This window comes from Herpailurus yagouaroundi, unplaced genomic scaffold (genome assembly GCF_014898765.1).
Source record: "Herpailurus yagouaroundi ecotype Mexico unplaced genomic scaffold, PumYag 140, whole genome shotgun sequence".
NCBI classification, from domain to species: domain Eukaryota; kingdom Metazoa; phylum Chordata; class Mammalia; order Carnivora; family Felidae; genus Herpailurus; species Herpailurus yagouaroundi.
In genome coordinates, this window is record NW_024412395.1 from 61307719 (window position 1) to 61330912 (window position 23194).

General features: G+C 38.7%; 1 long non-coding RNA gene across 1 annotated transcript in view; it reads left to right on the forward strand.

Annotated features, from left to right (window-relative positions):
* LOC121030773 (uncharacterized) overlaps positions 1-23133 on the forward strand; it is a 441808-nt gene extending 418675 nt beyond the window's left edge. The window contains exon 3 of the long non-coding RNA XR_005790406.1: positions 22700-23133. This is a non-coding gene — a long non-coding RNA (uncharacterized LOC121030773). The remainder of the gene's footprint in view (positions 1-22699) is intronic.
* Positions 23134-23194: the final 61 nt, after the last annotated feature.

Genomic DNA, 23194 nt, shown 5'->3' on the forward strand with positions numbered 1-23194 from the left:
CCCAAAAATAAATAAACGTTGAAAAAAAAAAAAGATATAAAATTTTTTCCTCTTGAAAACTACCTTCAGAGTTCTACCTTTGAATGCATGGGCATCCCTCTTTCATAGTAGCTATCTGTAGCAGATATGGGGACTCCGCTTTGTCTGCTGGATATCTTATCCAGTTGCTGCCCCACGGCCCTGGAAGTAGGAATGTGGGAAGGGAAGGAGTGGAGATGAGAGTAGGGAAGAGGGCTTCTGGGCATCAGTGGTCCTGGGGTTTTCCCTGTTCTCTCACCTTTCTTCCTTACCCAAGATGTCCCTGTAAGTCCTTGCACTAACTCCCTTCACTTGGATGAGCTGCCACGTGGGGTGAGACGACAGTGCCATCAAGGCAGCTTATATTGTGTGTTCTGTAACATTTAAATAGGAGAGAACAAAAAGGAGGAGCTCTGTGGTCAGGATTCTCTGTGGGAATTCTACTCAGCTCAACCTACTGTTTGTGAGAGACACTTGGCTTTGTTTTAGCATGTGTTTACTGAATGCCTAATGTGTGCCTGGCTTTCTGTAGGACAGAAAGGATGCATCCAGGAAGGAAGCAAGGATAAAGCTGTATGATCCAGAAGAGTGAGTCTTTGATATCCTGGGGATTGCCTGTTGTGAGAAACCTAATCTAACCTCACTGAGAAATGTTAAAGGATCTGACCAATCATGTATTAGACACTGTCAGGTGCAGCGTTAGGAGGTACTGATAAAGGATTGTGAAGAACAGAACCTCGGAGTAAGCTCCATGTAGCTACTGATGCAAATTGAATATTTGCCGACTGCTTGCTAAAAGTAGGCTGATGTGTAAAAACCGTAGCTTTCATTCCATATAAATAGACCTGAAAAATCCACTATAAGTTTGTAGCTACCTGCATGCATTCAGGATATTTGCTTTGTTCAGCAATATAATTAGCTAATTCTCAGTGTATGAATTGGCATGTTCCTTTGGGTCTTGGTTTCTTTTTCCTTTAATCTCCTGACACTGTATATGTAGAGGCATCATGAACAATAAGAAAAATATGTATGTGCATTATCATCCAAAATAGCAAGGACTTGTCATGAATATTCAACTAACAAATTCATTCTACAACCTTCAGAAGTCCTTTAGTCATTATGATTTCATGGTGGATTCAATTTAGTGAGATGCTATTTACAAAGAGTTTTAAATTTTTTTTCAACGTTTTTCTTTATTTTTGGGACAGAGAGAGACAGAGCATGAACGGGGGAGGGGCAGAGAGAGAGGGAGACACAGAATCGGAAACAGGCTCCAGGCTCCGAGCCATCAGCCCAGAGCCTGACGCGGGGCTCGAACTCACGGACCGCGAGATCGTGACCTGGCTGAAGTCGGACGCTTAACCGACTGCGCCACCCAGGCACCCCTACAAAGAGTTTTAAAGAAAAGGTACATGCCTTTAAATAAAAGGTACATGAGCCATCTTAGAATCAAAGGGCACTGAAAAAATATCTCTCCGGTAGACTATATCACTGTGTGCTGAGGATGTCATCTCAACCAGCTAAATAGTAAAGGTAGACAGACTTAACATGTGTTTCGAGGTAAATGGTCCAAATTATTCAACGTGCCTTACTTCAGCGCCGCTCTTAGAGTTCATATTTCACGTAAAAGTCAAGTTTCCTTCTTCCAAAGTCATAGTTTTGTCTGTCTGTATAATCTGTTACTAATATTTTGCCCTTGTCACATTTCCCCCCATTCCTAGACTGTTTTGTGATGAGTTTATCATTGTTATTTTATTTTGGTCACAAAGCATGAGTAATGCATTTTTCAATTGATTTATGCTATTTATAAAGTGCCACATCAACTATTACTGAAGTTCATCTTTTGAATTCTGACAGCTCTGGTAAATAAAACACTATCTGCCATAGAGGAATTGCTGAGGTCTGTTTGGAAGGAGTCTCATTTGACCTAATTGTCCAGATGCAGTCAGCAATGCCTTTACACAAGTTCACATTACAAGAAACTGCTCTTACCATGAAGACAAGGTGCATGTGTCTCGAACTTTGATATCTCAGTATGTAAACAGTATGCAATTGTTTCTATTGTTTTATGTATCTGATCAACGTACAATTCAAACGCTGCAAATGCTATGCTCCAAAACACAGTCTTCCTCTAAAATACACTGGGGGGGGGGGGGGAGGGGAGGAAGACATGTGTAATTGTGTTCGATCATTTGTAAAATCATACTCATGTCAAGTAGGAAAATGCACACCCATGGTGGCCCCCATTGAGGGCTGCGTTGTCAGTTATGTTAGGAGAGGGCTTGTGTTTTGTTATCTGTTAAGAGGCAGGTGGTCTAGCAACGCCCTTAAACAACTGGGAGCTTAGTCTGCATTCCAGGCAGCTGCCTCCTCCTATTTTAACTGGCATTGCATCACAAAGGACAATAGTCACTTGTGTCACTTGTAACACAGAGACAGGAACTGACCTTCCCACACTATGCTGCAGGGTTTGAGCAGGTTATCTCTTTTGTTCACAATGAATACCATTTAGAGGCTCATCCTACTCAAGTATTTGTCTCTACCATACCTACTATTGTTAACAATTCTTTAACTGTGCTTAGTATTGTTAATACCAAAATACTTTAACTTCTTCACGCATTGTTGCAGATCACTTGGAATTCTCTAACTTGGAACTTTGAACTCTGTCAAAGACACCCAAACTGTTCACTGAGAATGAATAAACCAAACACTATGAATTAAGAATTACAGGGGCTCCTGGGTGGCTCAGTCAGTTGAGCATCCAACTCTTGATTTCTGCTCAGGTCATGACCTCACGGTTTGTGGGAACGAGCCCCACATCGGGCTCTGAGCTGACAGCGCGAAGCCTGCTTGGGATTCTCTCTCTCTCTCTCTCTCTCTCTCTCCCACTCTTTCTCTCTCTCTCTGCCTCTCAACTTGCACTGTCTCTCCCTCTCTCTCTCTCTAAAAAAAAAAAAGCCATTAAAAAAAAATTATATACTGTTTACCTGAGAGGTTACTATAATGCAATAAACTTCAAAAGCTTCAGAAAATTGTTCTGGTATTAATTGGTTAATCAATCCCTCCTCATCAGGATGTAGTAAAAGTCTTAGCCACCTGGGAAGTGCTTTGGTCTGCTGCAGGCTCACATGGACATCTTACGCTGCCGCTGATCGATCACCCCTACCGAATCCCATTCCTGGCCACTTCGAGATCAACTGTGTCATCAGGGCTTCTGATATTAAATGAAGAAATTGTCAAATTCTTTGTCTATATCTTCTCTACTCTTTCAATTTTTCATTCTTTTTTTCAACGTTTATTTATTTTTGGGACAGAGAGAGACAGAGCATGAACGGGGGAGGGGCAGAGAGAGGGGGAGACACAGAATCGGAAACAGGCTCCAGGCTCTGAGCCATCAGCCCAGAGCCAGACGCGGGGCTCGAACTCACGGACCGCGAGATCGTGACCTGGCTGAAGTCGGAAGCTTAACCGACTGCGCCACCGAGGCGCCCCAATTTTTCATTCTTTATCAATGGTCTAAAAAGACCAGAACTGTGACAATTTATCTGAAGTTGCCTCCATAAACAAAGTTCTGACATTCTGTAAAAAAAAAAAAAAAAAAAAGTACACTCTCCTCATTTATTTCATTTTAAGCCTTGACCAACTTTTAGGGGATGACCTCTCTTCGTTTACAATTTTATACCGGTTTTTTTTTTCTATGAGGTCTCTCACAGATATTATAGTCATGTGGGCAGCCACACAGAAGAATCCGCTTCAACAAAATTTGACCACTTGACCAAAAATTAGTGAGATCAGAACCAGTTTGGTTACCACTGTTTATTTTTTACAACAGAAAGACACAAAACTATAATTTGTCTCATGGTCTCCTCTCTTCTTTTATGTAAAAATCAACCGGCTGTCAATCAAGTCAAAGCTTCGAAACTTTCTAAGGAAAAATAAGCATTTACAAAGTGAAATGAAACACAAATCACTTCAATAGCTTAGGTTTGTACTTCGAAAAGTGTCAAACTAAACTAATCATAGTAGGAATTGATGGAGTATTAGCTCTGGATTTCAAGTTATTATAATTTTTCAATGTCTGTCTCACATTCTTGGCTGTCTGTCAGATATAATTACCTTGGAAATCCCATCTTCAGTGTTAGTTCTCTGTTTAGGGCCTCAGGGAAGCAGCTATAAAAATGAATTAGTCCCATGAAAACAGAGTACTTATGGGTGTTTTCTGCATGGGTTTTGGACTACAGAATAGATGTTCTATAACCTTGACTTGACAGCAGTGCAAGGTGGTAGATTCACAATGTCGGAGAAGGCAGTGAATGCAAACTCGCAAAGATGATTCTGCATGCTTCCACCTATCCCCATCCTGACTCAAATGTCTGTAGGGAACCATGGATACTATTCGCAAATTATATGAAAAATTGATTTGCTGCCTTCTTTATTTGGAGACCTGTAACCTTCATTTTAGAAAATTGCAAAAAAGTAAGACAACCATCTTCTTTCCTATTTCATTTAGTGCTGTTTTTGTGTTGCAGCGACTAAAATTTCTTACTTTCATAAGCAATGGTACCAGGGAGTGATCATTTTAATAATCCTTTGGAGCAGTAGGGCAAAGTGGTTCAGATCAATGGTTCGTTCACAAAATTGATGCCTCTTCTTGTATGACCTTGAATAAGTTAATTAATCATTAAACCTCAGTCCTCTCATCTGTAAACTGAAAAAAAAAAAAAGATAAACTGAATTCGTAGAAGTGAGGTTAAATGAGATAGGGCATCCAGAGACTTAGCACAGTTCATTTAGACTATTTTTTACAAACATAAATTATGAAATATGTTCCTTCTAGTACAAGTTGTAGGATGCATTGTTTACTATTTTAAAGATTTTGTTGAACTTATGGACATTTCCAGTACCTCTATGTGCTAGGAGGTTTTTGCATTGAATGTGTTCACATTTATGATCTCAATTCTGTAAATTATAGAATCCAGGTTATATATATATAAACATAAAACCACATACTAATACAGACAGCAAATATGATGATAAGCAAGAATAGTTATGCATGCTGACAGGTAAATGATCCCAGCCTTGTCCTGGGCTTCTAATGAAGAAAGTATCCACTGACAAGTTATTAAATATAAGAATGACTAGGGTATGTTATACCAAGTCTTTAGGAGATACAGGCCCACATCTAAATAAGCACCAATTGAGGTCAACTCATCATATATATTGAATAGGTAGTATAAGTTGACGACATGCCAGTATACCCTCAAATCCACTTATGTATTGGATGCCAGCTCTGGTCCTGTGCTTGGACTGGGCACATAAAACAGACATACCGGAAGCTACAGTCCAGTGTCAAGTGGGAGACACAGATAAATAAGCAATAAATGCTGTGAATTGTTACATGTTCTGTGAAGAAAATAACCAGGGCATGGTGTATTTGTATAAAGGGTAATTACCCACCATAAATAGCCCAAGAAAGGTTGTATGGGGAATTAACATTTAGGTTGAGATCTGAATGATGGAGGTGTCAGTTCTGTGTCCAATAGGGAAAGAAGGTATTATGGACTGAATGTCTGTGTCCCTCAAAAGTGCATGTTGAAAGCTTCCCCCTCCATAGGGTGGTACTATGAGTATACTTTACTATGAGTATACTTCAAGTATACTTAAGTATACTATGAGTATACTTTAAGAGGTAAGTAGGATCAGATGAGGTCATTATGGTGGCACCCTTGTGAATAGGTTTAGTTCCCTTTTTATTTTTTATTTAAAAAAAATTTTTTTTAACGTTTATTTGTTATTGAGAGACAGAGAGACACAGAGCGTGAGCACGGGAGAGGTAGAGAGAGGGGAGACACAGAATCTGAAGCAGGCTCCAGGCTCTGAGCTGTCAGCACAGGGCCTGACGCGGGGCTTGAACCCACGAACCGTGAGATCATGACCTGAGCCGAAGTCAGTCGCCCAACCGACTGAGCCACCCAGGTGCCCCTACTTCACTTTTTAGAGTTACCAGAAGGCTTGCTTCCCCTCTCTGCTCTCTACCGTAGAGGACACAGTGAGAAGTCAGTGGTCTCCAACGTAGAAGAGGGTCCTCACCAGAACCCCACCATGGTGGCGCCCTGATCTTGGACTTCCGTGTGCCAGAACTGTGAGAAATGAAGTTCTGTTGCTTATAAGCCACCAAGTCTATGGTTCCTTGTTAGCGCAGCCCATATCGACTAACACAGAAAGCTGTATGCAAAGTGGTTAAGGATACTGGTGAGAAGTCAGGCAGGAAATGGTTAAACAGAAATGCTCCTGAGTTACTGCTTGCACAAAGAGGCTGTCTAATGGTGCCTCTCAGGAAGTGTCACAGTGCTGCACTCTAAGACATGAGTGTCATTGCAGCTTCCAGTCAGAAAGGGACTTTTCTCAGTAAACAGGACAGTTAGAAAGTGTAACCTTCCCCAGAGACCAGTAAAGAAGGCTGAGGCTGGAGCTGACTTTTAGAAGGAGCTGCAGGGTGAACATTGCCAACTGCCTACATTTTGCAGAGAATTTCAAAGGCAAGCAAAGCTTGTTTCCATTTGTTAAAGGCTATACTTTAAGTTTACAGAGCTGGAGAATGGGCTAAAACAGCAAAAATAGCCATCGGGGCAGTCTGTAAGAATAAAATATTATAGAGTGCACTTGTGTGCCGCCCTCCAAGCAGCTGAACTTGGACAATTGGGAAGAAAATAATTATTACCAGTTTGTGAGAAGGAACCGAAAGTTAATGTCATGAATTCAACAAATATTTATTGTGTTACGTCTGGGTACAAAGAAACACCAGGAGACAAAAAAGTCTGCCCTCAAGGAACTTAACACTGAGGGGCTGGGAGCACGAGGGGAGAAAAGACTGGCATCAAGCATTAAACACACATAAGTAAGTGACAGAGTATGTTAGGGAAAGAATGAAATTAGAAAATGAAAAAGAGTAGAAAGGCAAGTGGTGCTGGTGAAAGGGAGAAGGGACAATCGCAATATTAAATAGTTGTTCAAGCCAGGCCTCATGGGAGAGGGGCTGTTTCAGGAAAGACTTGAAAAAGATGAAAGAGGGGCACCTGGTTGAGCGTCCAACTTCGGCTTAGGTCACCATCTTGTGGTTCACGAGTTTGAGCCCCATGTAGGGCTCTGTGCTGACAGCTCAGAGCCTGGAGCCTGCTTTGGATTCTGTGTCTCCCTTTCTCTCTGCCCTTCCCCTGCTCCCGCTCTCTCTCTCTCTCTCTCTCTCTTTCTCTCTCAAAAATAAATAAAACTTAAAAAACATTTAAAAAAAAAGATGAAGGAATTGGTCAAGCGGCTATTTGAGGGAAGAGAAAATTCTAGGTTAGAAGTATGTAGCTCAGGTATTGTTGTAGGCACTTGCACTCAAGTTTTTATGTAGTAGAATGAATATTTCCTTTATTTACATGATGATTATACATATATTAAGGTACCTTTGAAGCATGAGTTATCATTTGCAGGCAAATCTTTTTCAAAAACGGTAAGTTAAAAAAAACAAAACAAAACAAAAAAAAACCTTCCAGAAGCCATTAGAGATGGATTTCCATGGCTTCTTGACATTACTAACAACCACAAGCAAGATTCTGGATCCCAGAGTAGGCAAAACAAAGGAAGCAGCATCCCTTACGAAATCCTGCTTTGTAAAGGATCATTTCTGTCCTGGCATGTTTCATATTATATTAGGTAATTTAGAAGAAATAAATATGTCATGAGCCCTCCCCGAGGAGTAATTAAAAAGTAATTTAACCTCATATCCAGCTTTCACTTTTGACTTTTAGTTACAGGTAAATTCTGCTTTCCTCAGTTCTAAGGCAAATGTTAAAAGCTTATGAGGAGGCCTGGAGGAGTCTGGAACAGCTTCCACACCACCTCTTCCTGCCATCCCAGTTGGGAGGGTTGTCTTAGGGGAAGCAAAAAATAATTTAGTATGTAAAATGATATTATTCTTGGAACAAGATATGTTACGTATTTTTCCTGCATAAGAACAATTCAATCAACCATTGATGCTTCAGAAAGAGATGCCTCGGTTTTCTGAATGATGGGGGCTGGGGAAGAAGGGTGGGTAACGAAAGCAAAAATGTGATGTAGCTGTTGAAAGAGCCAGTCAAACCTTTCGGCAGCATTCATGGAAATACAGCATCCAGATCCTAAAAGTGATAAACCCACAGTATTTTGCATCAGTCCTATGACGTCCAACAAGGTTTATTTCTGAGCATCACGTTGTAAGAGAGATGTTAAGAAATAGCGAGGTTTTGGATCATGACATTAATGATGTCAGGGTACAGAAACTGCCGTATGAGGAACGGTTAATGACCACAGTTGAGACAAGATGAAACAGAGCCTTCACATATTTGGCGGGCTGTCATACTGGTTATCACAGTAGTTTTTAGTACATTCCATATGACAGAATGAGGCCCAATGGCAGGCAGTTAAGAAGTAGATTTTGGCACAGGCGAAGAAGAAACTTTCTGAAAATTAGAACTTTCTAGATAAGAAAATGGCTTATCAGCTCATGAATTTAATCTCTGGTTGTTAGAAGTACTCAAAAGGAATTTAGATGGTGAACTCTACCAGAATCCCCACATTTAATGGAAGTCTATTCTGTAGGATTGACCTCTGAAGAATTTTCCTATGTTCACATTCCTTGATTTTATGTTGTGTATAATGAAGCAACAGCTCATCGAAAACCCCTTCTCTTCTGAATCATACATGTCACATAAACCTTAGTGTAAATTTAGGAAACTCGATTTATGCTTCTGTTGGTATTACCATCCAAGTTACCGTGCATCAAATAAAAACACCATACTGCTTAGTGAGTTAACTTTCTTTAATGACAATGATAAAGTGGGTTGTTCTAGTTCCTGATTTATCATCTTCTGTCTCCCCACACATCCTTTTTGCCCCACTTTGTGATACCAGAATTAGGCTCTGCAGATCACATTCCTCTTTTGCTAGCTGGCTCAGTGCTAGGTTTTGCCAATAGAGGGGGCCAGAGAGAGCCTGCAAACCAGGAAGAAGAGGGAGGGATGTTTTCCTTGTCCAGTGTATTGTTCTCCATGATGTGCATCAAGTAGCATGTTTCTGCAGTCGCCACAGCCTCTCGTCAGAGATCTGAATTTCAGCCTTTCTTCTTGAAGTTCCTTCCTTTCGTTTTTTGCTTTCCCCTAAGTTCTAGGAGTCCTTTCTACAGTTGCTACCTCGGAATGCTTACCTGTGTTAGTAGTTAACGGTCATAAATCTAGTTGATAATTCTATTTATGTTATCCTGTTCAAATTACTGTTGTGGTTCGTATCCCCTGATTATACCCTAATACAAGACTTGACAAAAAAATAAGAGCAAAAACCAATTCAAAGCCTCTCATTATTGGTTTCTCCTAAAGCTCTCACACAATAAACAGGAACGTTATTCTCCTTCTCCTCTTCATGGGGGTGGGGTGGTGGTTGGTGGAAATGCTTTTAAATACGTTTTGCTGGACATCAGTTTTGTTCTGACAGGAGAGCTTGAGGAGTATCATATATATTCATAGTTGTACTATAGCCAACCTGACCATAGCCCCAAAGGACTGCTTAGAAATATTCGAAGCCCTTATTTGTAGAAGGCAGAAGCTTGACATGATAATCAGTCACGTAAATCTCATGATAAAGAAAGAAATTAACATGTGTCACCCTAGCTTCTCGGGTGTCAGATTTAACTGCATCTAGTGATTATGAAAAAGCTGCTGAAAACTTAGGGTCTCTTTTAAGACTGTGTATCACAGGATACATCATGACTTTGGTAGAAAATATCATGTGCTCATGTTCAACTATAAATGTATACAAACTATAAATTCTCAACTGCCTCTATAGATCTCAATAAACTCTAGGTACTTGTAGCTGACCAAGACTGTGTGAAACAAGATAATAATCTCCAGAAACAAATTATATGATAGAAGACATAAGGAACTTTATTTATTTATTTTTTAAATTTATTTAAGTACTCTCTACACTCAGCGTGGAGGTTAAACTCATGACCTCAAGATCAAGGGTCACATGCTCTTCTGACTGAGCCAGCCAGATGCCCCTAGAAACTTTTAAAAGTCAAATGTCCACTATCTTTCTTTTTTATCCTGCCTGTGAAAGAAAAGACTGAGTTGCTTGATTAACGCTCGTTTGTTGTGTTGATTTAGAGGGGTGGTGAGATGATAGGTATGCATATAGAATTAAAGAAGCCGGCCAGCCAGAGTGATTTTGCTCTGCAACTGAATGAAGCCTGGGGAGCAAAGAAGGAAGCAAATAAAAGGCCCATTAAGAGTTAAGAAAGAGAATGAAAAGGTGGGGAAAGAGAAGAGTAGAGATTGACGTAGATCAGGGAAAAATCCAACACGGGAGAGTTGGAGGGTTTAGAGGGGAGGTGGGGGGAAATTACAATAAAGGTAGGGATTTAGGGGAAAGATGTATAAGAAAAATTTAATATATTTTCCTGTATGATGCCTGTTTAATACTCCCCACCGTGCCCTCAATAAAATGTAATAAAGTTTTCCACTGCTTTTGAAGACTTTTTCTGTTCTAATTGAAGTGGCATATGTGTTTCTTTTGGATGTGACAGGAGACATGAGGCAAGCTTCAAGATGGCCCAGTTATATTCAGGATTCAATTGAAGAAGAGAAAACATTTCCAGACTATGGCACACCTTTCTATTACACGCTTTTGTTACATATCAGTTTTCTAGTAAAAAAAAAAAAAAACCAACAATAACATACGACTTGAAAAAGTAGCGAATAACTATACCTCTTTGTACTCATATATTTGTTCCCTTCTCTCTGTCCCAGATTTCGTAATATAATTCAAATGTATCCCTTACTATCCAGTCAAAAATGTTAAAATAGTCTATATATAATAGACTATCCTATATTTAGGATATCATTTGAGGTATAGGGTTTAACATTAAGTATGATTCTGTTATGAAAAATTATAATTACAGTGTTTGGTAGCATTATTTTCATGGTCCAGATTATGCTCTCCAACAGAATGACAAATGCTAAAATGAAAAGGAAATATATCAAATACTCATTAGTTAATATATTTCATGCTTCCTAGAGCCATTCATTTTTTTCAGTATCTGGAACAAACATCTAATACCTGCTTAGGGGTCAGGGGACAAGCGGGGGGAGAGCAAGATGAATATCACACAACTCTGGCATCAGTTTAGTGGGTGAGGATGCTTTAAATGTGACAGAGAGAACTGATGAGCCCTCATAACCACAAAAGGAATGTCTGATATTTTATAAACCGAGGTCTTTCTGTTCTCTGCGTAAGAGAAACTGTACAGGCCCTTTGAAAGCCTTCACCCTTTATTATACAAAACTACGGCCTCTGAGTATTGTGGGTTCCGCTTCCAGGACAGAAAAGCAGTCATACAACAGATAACAAGGAGAAACTATAGGCAGCGAGTTTTTTTTAAGTTACCACGGCTGGCACTAGGATGAGGTGAACAAAATTTAAAAGGTTCCAAAAACTCAGTAATCAAAGAGAAATATATTCTAGTGCCATATTTTTTAAAAATAGAAACGAATGCGAAAACTCCACAATGAACATAACACTAAAATTTTTAATAAAAATAAAATCAGTTACTGATTTTTTTTCCCTCTTACCTCTTGTTCTAATATGGATCAGCACAGCACTTTACTGATCCTGTCCTTATTTAAAATTTTGACATTTTTCTTATTGTGGACCTTTGCATAAACTGGTAACCAAGATTTAGAATGAAGGGAGTTGTCTGGGTTCTGTGACGGAGGCAGTTGCCCAGGAGAAATGATGCCAAAAAATGAGTGGAGATCATCTCTGCCTCATCTAAACTAATCACAGTTATTCCCCTGGAAAGTGTCAAAACCGTGAATGTGAATGTTATCAACAGTGCCGAATGTTTCCTGACCATTAAGGTCAAGTAGCAGTTTCATGTCTTTGCCCGGCATTTGGTGCTTGGCCTCATCTGGAACACTAAGCAATAATTTGACAATTTGAGCCAAAACTTCTGCAAAGGGAGCAATTGCCTGGCATGCCACTGAGGAAAGTCTCCAAAGAGTAGGGAGAAAAATCTTTCAGAAACGGCTTCTCTCTCAGGTTACCTGAGAGCAGTTCTATGGGCTTTGGTAATAGGAATGTGGGGTGCACTTCAAGATGCTTCGTCCAGATCCCTCTCAAGAAAGTACTTACCACCCAACCCTCAAGGATACTGTCAGTGGCTCCAGGGTTCACCTCAGCTGTAAGGAGCCACCTCTCCTGTGATCACATCCTTCCCAAGAAAGCCCACATCTGCTGACTGAACAAGGCGAGAGTTGAAAGGCCGCAGCATTTGGTCCAAGGCAGAAAAATCGTGAAGGGCAATGGTCCCTTAATAGCTCCTGCTGGATTGGTCAATGATTGGTTGGCCTGTATCAGTTCAATTTCTCCTTCTGCCCAGTCCTGCTTCCTCCCCGTCCATTTACATCTTGTACTCTAAAACCCATGTCCACATTTGCCTCCAGAAAACCCAGCCCAAGAGAGGCAAACCAGATGACATTTTTCTTTCTACAATTATTATTTGAACAACAGAAACACTTATGCAAAAAAAAAAAAAAAGAATAAATATACAAGTCTATTTGTAACATATCTCTTCGAGCACTCTCGATTTAGATCAGAATTATCACAGTTATAATTAGCGTGCATATGTGATTTTGGATTTAGATTTTTTGATTGATATTAACATACAATACCTTATATAGCAAGTCTGTCTACATATTTGTCTTTTGTAATGCCCTTGTGATATTCCATGGTGGATTTCTTACCTGTCTCCAAACTTATGGCCTTAAATCATTCCCTATCTTTTCACTGCTTAAAATAGTGCTGTTATAAATATTTTTGTACAAATTGCTTTCTTTCTTTCTTGATTAATTCCTCTGACAATTGCTTTCCTAGAGTTGGACCACAGTCTTGTGATGTCAGCACTGGGACCAGTTAGCAGAGGAGAAGAGAAGAATAAAAGGGAAAAGAATGAGGACTCACATAACCACGAGCTTTTCCTTTCTTGTATATAAAGGATGTGTATAAATGGAGTGTATATAAATCTAGAACAACCTGAAATTCCATCAGGTCCTGGATAATTTCATTTTACCTATGAATCTTATTGAATAACTCCACAGTAATTTGTACTTCGAATTGAATTATTTATTTGTAGCAGCATTATCCAAAGTTCATTATACAAAATTCTTGTAGCAAAGAAACTTATTAAATCTATTTAATCCACCTATCCAGTACAATTAATATTAGAAGAAAAACAGTTTGTCAAACAATGGCATACATGGTGTCGTAAAAAAAAAACATTTAGAAAAATTGTATTATACATACACAGATAGTACACATATAGCTTTCTTTCTAGAGAAGCCCATTTATGCTATCACATTAGTAGCCCCCCCCCCCACCCCCCAGCACCTACCACCCATCCAGGAAACTTTGAGATGTTTTACAAAGGTTTATGAAGTTACATTAAACATCTGTTAAAAATCACTTTGTTCATTGCTAGACATTTATGTAATATAGTTTTAAAGAAAGATAACAGCTGAGGGGAGCTACAGAAAAAAATAGAACTTATGCTGAATTATTTTTTCTTGTACATATGAAGTTTCTCTGTGAGAACAAGAGCACTCAGCAGATGTACAGATCCATTATCTTTTCGCATGGCAATATGTTCCTCCTTTCAGAAAATTTGAGCAAGTTTGGAACATAAAATATTACAAATAGGCTGAGATGCAAAGCAGATAAAATGAAAATGATTGGCAGAAAACCATGGCATAGACATAAGAGATGTTACCTAGGTGAGCTTTAATCAGGGCGTTAACCACTGAAGTTCTCCATTTAATGAAGCATCCAAATGTATATTAATCTCCCTCAGTACTTGGGGTGTAGCAGATTTCCAGCACACGCATCCCCATGTACCCTCTACATTAAAACCAAATGACAATGGTTTTCTCATCCTGTCCTCTCAGCCTTGACTCTCTCAGTGCGCATGAGATCTTTCCATGGTTCACATAACCTGTGTACTCACAAGCAGGTATTTGCAAGTGTGCATCTGGTTACAAGTATTAAAGCTGGAAGATGAAAGTTCTGAACCAGTCTACTTAATTCTTTGTCACTTGTCAAGGCCACCCCCAGCCACACTATTGTACACAGGACTCCACAGACTTTAGAATGCCCTTCCTACCTTGAAATTTCAAATTGTATTTCTCTCTGAAGAAATTTTTAGATATTCATAAAGCTATTGCTCAAGAAAAGATTTTAACAATCAAGATTGACCCATCATTTTACAACCGAGAAAACTGAGAGAAAGCTGAAAGTTTTTGACCAGATTCAGAAAATGAATTTTGTGTAATTTGTGTGAAAATAGTGTCCCTTGGCTCCTACCACAATTTTTTTCCACTCTATTATTCTAAGAAACTTTGGGAGCGTTGTTAAAACAATATTGCGTTATGGTTAAAAAGCACAAGTTCTGGAATCAGGAAGACCAAGGTAACAAAAGGAATATTATTTAACCTAAGTTTATTTCTTAGTGAAATAATATTCTGTATGATATAGTATTGTTGTGAGTTTTAAATGACGTGGAATATAGTTAAGTGCCAAAAAAAACTATTAGCTATTGTCATGATTACATATGTAAATAAAATTCATTTTCTTCTTATTACCATAGTCTCCAAAAGCTGCAGATTGATTTTTATCAAATTTGGAGGTTAGGCTCATGTAAATTATAAGCCAGGTGTCATATCCAAAATTCATGCTGACTTCTGCTTCTGGGAGGTTGAGTAGGGGTGCTTTTCCCCACTCCTCCCACTAGGCACAGCTAAAAGTCCTGGATATTATATGTATGGAGATTTTGCAAGGTAGAACCAAGATGCGAAGCAGACTAGGGAACTTAGAACCCAAAGAACTATACTGTGACTTCCCTGGACTTTCTTCTCACTTCATACATCCCAGACTGGGTACTGAAGAAGCCCAAACCCCCAAAACACTAATGACACAGAACCAAGAAATAAAGCCTCAAGAAAAAACCTGTTCTCCCCTGTGAATGAACCAGGAAAGGAACAGCCTAGCTTGACAGACAACATTTAGACAATAGCCATTCTATCCAGTCAAATGTGTGGAAGGGACACCTGGGTGGCTCAGTCGGTTAAGCATCTGGCTCTTGACTTCAGCTCAGGTCATGATCTCATGGTTTGTGGGTTCAACCCCCATATTGGACTCTGTGCTGACAGTGTGGAGCCTGCTTGGGATTCTCTCTCTCCCTCTCTCTCTCTGCCCCTCCCCCGCTCATGTGCTCTGTCTGTCTGTCTCAAAGTAAATAAACTTTTAAAAAAATGTACAGAAACTACTACAGCCCCACCCTCGCAGGCAAAGGTCCAGTAGGAGCCAATGCTTTCACCCTTGTCCAGCTGTAGGGAGTGCTACTCTCTCTCCCCACCTCCAGGGTGGTGTCTGAGAAGCCAGAGTGGGAAACTGAGACTTTTTCATCTCTACCAGGTGGTAAAGAGGACTCATTCCATGGTACCATGTGAGACTGTGGTTCGGGGAGGGGGAAGCTTGGACTCCCACCCCCACCCGGAGGTAATAAGCACCCCTCTTACTTCCCACTGGGGGGGTGTCAGAGAGGGCTTACTGGTGAGTCAGGACTTTCGCCACTGCTCAGTGGTACCGAGACGGCCCAGCAGTGCTGGTGGAGGTGATGTGGAAAGCCATAAGGAGATGTCTGTCCCTCCCCATCCCAACCAGTGTGGTATCAACAGATGCCTCATGGGGAAGTGATTTTTGACCAAAGTGCAAAAGCAGTTCAATGGAGAAAGACTAGGCTATCCAACAAATGATGCGAGAGCAATTGAATACGCATAGGCAAGACAATATAAAGCTCTATCTGAACCTCAAAACTTTTACAAAAATTAATCCAAATCACAGATTCAAATATAAAGTATAAATCATATAAGATGTTTAGAAGATGACATAGAAAATTTGGGGGACCTGAGACTTAGTGAATATTTCGCAGACATGACACCAAAAATGTAACACATAAAAGTGAAAAACAGTAAATCGATCTCATCAAAATTAAAAATTTTTGTGTTGCGTAAGATCCCGTTAAGAGGATGAAAAGACAAGCTACAGAGTAAGAGAAAATATTTGTAAACATATCTGACAAAGCACTCATCCAGAAGTTGTAAAACTGAACTGTAAAAACAAATAATCTAATTAGAAAATGGGCAAAAAACATAAAGAGACATTTCACTGAAAAGAATATATGGATGGCAAGTCAACATGTGAAAAAATGTTCAGCATCACTAGCTATTAGGAAAATGCAAATTAAAGCCATGATGAGATATCACTATAAACCTCTCAGCATGATAAAATATAAAAATAGTGACAATCCTCAATGCTAGCAAGACTATAAAGATGCTTGATCCGTTATACATTGCTGGTAGGAATATAAATGGCACAGCCAATCTGGAAAAAACAGTTTGACAGTTTCTCAAAACAATTAAACATATACTTAGCACACAATCCAGCAATTGCACTCCTGGGCATTTATCTCAGAGAAATGAAACATTATTGTAACAGCTTTATTGTAATAGCCCAAAACTGGAAACAACCAAAATGTAATACTGCTCAGTAATAAAAAATAAATGAACTATTGATATACACAACTTGGATGGATCTCAAAGACATTATGCTAAGTGAAAAAAAAACAATTTTCCAAAGGACATATATGCTGAGTCGATTTATATAACATTCTTGAAATGACAAAATTATAGAGATGGGAAACAGATTATTGGTTACCAGGCATGGGGGGAGAGAATGGGGTGTGGCTATTAAAGGAGTAGCAGGAGGGAGATCTTCGTGGTGGTGGAATAATTCCCCATCTTGATTGCACTGATGGTTACAGGAGCCTACACATGGGAGAACACAGAATTATACACATACATCGTGTCAACATCTAATTCCTGTCATTGATACTGTATTATAATTATGTAAGATGGACCCACTGGGGGGAAACTGAGTGAAGGGTCCACGGGTCCTCTGTGCACTACCTTTGTAACCTCTTGTGAGTCTATAATTATTTCAAAATAAAGTTTGTTTCATTTTAATTTCATGTTGAGGGCATCTCTGGGGAGCAACAGAGGCTTCTAGTCAGAGGAGCTGTGGATGGCTGAGGGCAGTTGACAGCAAAGTACAACGCAAAGGAAGGTTGTCTACCAGCTGAGAAGAAAGGCTGTGTACAGATTTTTGTGGCAGAGAAAACGATCATTCCTTTCCAGTATGAATCCTAAGTATACTAATGTTTTTTAACCCTTGACTGCAGATTAGAACTAAGTGGAAAGTTTTTTAAATGCCCCATGTCCAGTCCTTTCTCCAGAGATTCTCTTTTGAGTTAGGATGATCCTAATTATCCTAGATGAGTCTAAAGTGCGGTCTGGCCTGAGGAACACCATATTACACCAAGGAATGTAGCATTATTTCAGTGTCTGAAATTTGACACTATTTTGAGCCCTGTAAGAGAAAAGTAAACCCAAAGATTTATATTATTCTGATAATGAGTTTATGTCTCAAGGCTAGTTACTGAGCCTCTGGACTACCTAAATCATAATGGAGTTAAAAAAAGAACATAGGTGATTTTCCACATGCTATGTTAAAACAAGAAATCAATATTTTATCTTTTGAATGTGCGTGATTTTCTCAAATAATCGTTTTACTCTTTCATGGCCATGAATGAGATGCAGGAAAAAAGTATTCTAAATTCCAGGAACTAATCTGTGATAAACCTCTTCTAGAAGGGGCAATTCTATATTGTGTAAACCAAGGTAAATAGCAGCAGGGGTCCTATCATATTGCCCAGGATAATAGAATGACAAATGTGTTCTATAAAAGGATTTGACACAAGTTTCCAAATTAAAAAATAGTAAGCTTTATATTAATTACTATAATTATGGAAAGTTCTCAAGATTCCATATTACTATTCTTTTTTAAAAAAATTTTTTTAATGTTTATTTATTCTTACAGAGAGAGAGAGAGAGAGAGAGCACAAACGGGGAGGGGCAGAGAGAGGAAGACACAGAATCTGAAGCAGGCTCTAGGCTCTGAGCTGTCAGCACAGAGCCTGATGTGGGGCTCAAACTCACAAACGGTGAGATCATGACCTGAGCGAAAGTCAGACACTCAATCAACTGAGCCACCCAGGTGCCCCTCCATATTACTATTCTATTCAACTTAACAGCAGTTCGTGATGCTCCTGAGCAAAAGTGCATATTACAGATGACACATAACTGAGATGTGGAGCAGAGTCCTGGAAACACTGTGGGGACTGAAGTAGAGGGCTGCTGTTCCTGTCCCTCCTACTCTACTCACTGTCTGTTTGACCCTGGGTGAGTTCTTTGTTAGTTACCTTAGCTGTAAATTTGAAATAATAATATTCTGAGGAATGAAAGAAATAATATAAGAAAGCACTTTAACTTATACAGTGCTAAACATGTTGCCATTGTCATAATTATTACCATTTTAAAAACTCAACTCTTGTTAGCTGCCCACTTATGGGTCTGTGAAACTAACATTTTTTAAAAGCTATAGTTTACATAAATAGAGCAAGTTTCTCATGATCAAAACTAGTGTGTGGTGAATGAATCATTAATTGAAGGGTGATAGTTTCCAAACTGCAAATGTCTTGGGCGTATTTACTGACATTGATGAATCCTATTAACTCTAACTCATGAAAGTGGCCCGCTCCCTCCACACACAGAGCCATGTGGCATGCAGATACTGTATGCCATTTGCAGTTTTCCTTTTAGAAACCTAAAAGATACATATATATATATTTTTTTTTAATTTTTTAATGTTTATTTTTTTGAGAGAGAGAGCACGCGCGTGAGTGGAGAGGGGCATAGAGCTGGAGACGCAGAATCCGAAACAGGCTCCAGGCTCCGAGCTGTCAGCACAGAGCCCAACGCGGGGCTCCAACCCACAAACTGCAAGATCATGACCTGAGCCAGAGTCGATCACTTAACCGATTGAGCCACCCAGGCCCCCCTAAAAGATATATTTTATTTCCATTTCTAGCTTCTCCATTAAAGGGCTGGGGTGCTGCTAAATTCTTAAGCTTTAGATTTAGGAGCAAAAGATCTCTAACAATGTAATCTAGCTGTTCCTATTCCATACCCTGAGGAAATGCAGAGGGCCACAAGGATATCTGGAGGAATTTCAAAATGTCTGTAGCATGTTGTACTAATTGGAAAGTAAGAACATGCTACTGAATAGTGTGAGAATAAATGTCTTCTGTAAATATTTTGTAAACTTCACAAACACAAAATTGTACAAGAATTCTAAATAATAATTGCAAATAAGCCTTAATGAATGATTTATAAGAACAATTGAACAATAATAGTCTAAGAACTAGCTATGTCCTAAATATTGAAAATCATAAATAACATTTTATGGAGATAATTTTAGTATTACCCATAAATTATAACTTTTTAATTAACAAAAATATTTTTAATATACAAATTTGGGGGGCTTGCCTTATTTTACATTTTAACTATGTAACTAATTTCTATTTTCAAACATACTAATTCCTTGTCTTTGAGAAAATTACTATTAAAAATCAACATTTAAAGTACAAACATAAACTTGGTGATTCCTCAATATCTATCATTTTCTATACTGCAGCTGTATCTTTTCTCAAGTTGAGATATATACTTCAAAGTATACCTGTAGAGCTGCCCTTATATATACAAGTAATAGGTGATGTGATTTTATTGGCTTGTCTGTTTATACCCCCTTCCCAAACAGAATTACAATGCCCTATTATAAATGGCTACACCATAACATGAAATAGTCACAGAAACTGAGATCAATAAAAAATGAGTGTAGGAAAAATAAGTCAAAGTTCAAAGTGAGGTTAGAATGCATATGGCTCAATGTACTTGCCAGAGAAGGACTAAATTTAGCTGATGGGGAAAAATAGGATTGGTTAATATACATGGGATCCAAATGCCAGGAGATGTGGTTCTTCCTGGTGCTGACATCTGGTGCCAAGACATCTCTGCCATGCATCATCCGAAAGTGGACCCTCTTTGATATAGTAAATGGCATCATCAACAACACAGCTATACGTCCATACGAGTAGTGTCAGAGGCCTTTCCTCACAACATCTCCCCAAGCTGGCTGATGCTGTAGCATCAAAGTTCAGGAAAACTAATTCTACAGGAACCAAAAAATATGTAGAACAGAATCCCAGTTCTAATGAGCAAGATAGATCAAGATTTGGAACCTAGCCAAATAGATAGTGGCAAAGTGACTCCATCTTAATCCACAATTTTGAAGTTCAGAGGAAAGAATGACTAATATAGCCAAGTGCCCTACTACCATTTATTTTTAAATAAACTAGAATAAAGGCAGAAATACTCTTTAAGCCTTATATGCTACCTAATTTCTTCAATATTGTTTTAATATGTGGTGGAGATTATGAGGATAGGACATAAAATATAAAAAAGAGAAAGGGAAATTATTAATGGGGAGTTGGATTTTGAAAATAAAAGAAAATGAAAGTTTTGGGTAATGAAAAAGAAACCATTCATTTCGTATATTGGTATTGGGTATTTCATATCAAATTTGGTGCCAAGAATAAAAGAAGAAAAGCCAATGAATACAAATTAAATTGTACAGTAGCACTGAAAGAGATGCAATGAAATAGAAAAAGCCCACATTTCTTTTAACTGGACACTCAAGGTAAAAAGCCAAATTACCTAAAAAAGCAGGGAAGGATATTCATAAACACATACTAAAATATCTATACATAGTGATAAATACTCTGCACAGTTCCCATGTCTTGATCTATTTCTGTTATCAGAACCCAGAGAACTGATTGGATAGTGGAGGGAAGAAGACCTCAGCTCAATTTACATAACCTACTTGTCTAATTTTGTGAATAGACTCTAGGAGATCTTCATGTATTACATTGAAAACTAGGCATTTCCTTTCAGAACTTACTGCCAAGAAAATCAAGACTTGAGCACTAGCCAAACAAAGAATTACAAAGGAGGCTACAGGTAAATCCCAAGATTAATTCATGTCAAGCCAATTAAATCAGAAGTCAATAATGTCCAAGAAAAATCACTGGGGCATATAATGGACTTGACTCAAAATTTAAGGAGTGAAGGTAAAAAAAAAAAAATTGTCCTCACTTTTGGCTGAGAGAGAATGGAAGGAATTTGAAGGAAAAAATGGAAGCTAAAGGGAGTTCAAGTTCAGGTAAGTAAAGTAAGGCAACATGGAGACGAGAGATGGTTTCCTACCAGTTTTCTATGTACAAGCCAGTTCTCAATTGGCCTTTATCTTGTGTAGGTGTTTGTAAGTCGTGAACCAGCCTTTGCAGAACAAGACAGGAAGGAAAGGCACATTTGGGCACTGACAGAAGAAATTAGCAAAATACACAAAAGAAATAGTTTCAAGATTATCTAGAGATAGAAACACCAAAGTATACCTTAAAATGTAGAAATGTATAGCTCCCAAATGGAAAAAATTCCTGAAATAATGAATAAAAACAGATGGGGAGAGGTAGCTCCCAAACTGGAAAAGGGACCCAAAAACCACCAGAAAAGGAAAGAGCCCAAGAAAGAGATCATGAAAATGAGGTGGAGAAGGCTATGGGGTAGAAATAAAGGTCCAGAAGGAGGAAATCAGACAAGAATTTACCTTGAACCAGCTGTTTGGCACTAACTCTTTGCAAGTTTCCCCTCTTTTCCAACTTTTACCAGAGTAGAAACACGGTAGAAATCCTCAAGCCAAATTTAAATATGGCAAGTGGATTTTGTAGCCATGCTATAATACTGTTGAATGTAGAATAAATTTTACATAGAAGAATCATCTTGGATCCTCTCCTGGAATTTTTACTTCATGAAATACAGGAATCCCACATGTAGAACATTCTCGATTATAAGGCATTCTCTTAAGTGGATCCTGAAGATATTATCATAATTAAGTTCTAGGGTACATATTAATGCAAAATCCTGATAAAGAGAACTTTTCTCATAAAAGAAGTATCTCTGTAGATAAACTCCAGAAGCATTACTGACAACTTCCCATATATGAGACTATTAGGATGTGAGGCTACTAACAAGAGAATTTTCCTTTTGCTTGCAAATCCTAAAACTTGAATGAAATATTGACTAGAGGAAAAGCACACATAAAACAAGTACAATATGATGAGATGCTGGGAATAGAAAAAGTGAAAAAGGTAAGTAATCACTTAACACCTACTTCCGTTCATAGAAAAGACTGAAAACACGTTCAAGGAGGAGAGTGAGTTGGTGACAGCAAGGTGAATCATTGGCTGGAATTAAATTTGAGCTGGGTCTTGAACTGTTGGTCTGTTGGAAAGGTGACTGACAGGTACTTAATGAGAAAGAAACTCCATGAGCAAGGTACAAAGGAGAGGATGTAAAAAATGCATATAAGGGACTGTAATCAAGAGGGAAGAGAAGAGATGCATAGAGGAATAGAAAGATGACCTTGGACAGCAATGAGTAATCATGGAAAAAGCCTTAAAAATAAACTTACAGGAGCCAAGAAAATGATATAATGAAAACAGTATTTAATTTTTTTTTTCCTTTTTGTCTTTTCACAGGTTAAACAGCCACCTAAGATCACTGGCGATGGATGCCGGCTAACAAGTGGGGAAGCAACATCTATGAGATGCTTTGGCGACTCCTAAAACTGTTCTCACACTGCAGACGCAGCTACCAATTAAACACACACACGAGAAATGTGTGTGTGCATATTGTTGTTATCATTGTCTTTTGGAGGTAGTGTTTTACAGCCAGTAAGTTACCTCTGGGAAAAATACTGCTTACATCATAGTAAATGTGCAGTGGAATATGTTTACTCAGGACTTTTTTTGAGATTTTCATTTCGTATGTTTAATTAAGACAGAATTTAAAGACTAGGGATGTTGTTAAAATATTGTTTCAGGTTGATGCAAGAACACTCTAGTGCTATTACGATAACTCCAACTGCTGATTGGTTTTATTTAATCATAAAGATCTTGTATCTCAAAAGAAATACAGAGAACAAACTGATGGTTGCCAGAGGGGAGGGAGTGGGTGATTGGGCAAAATGGGTG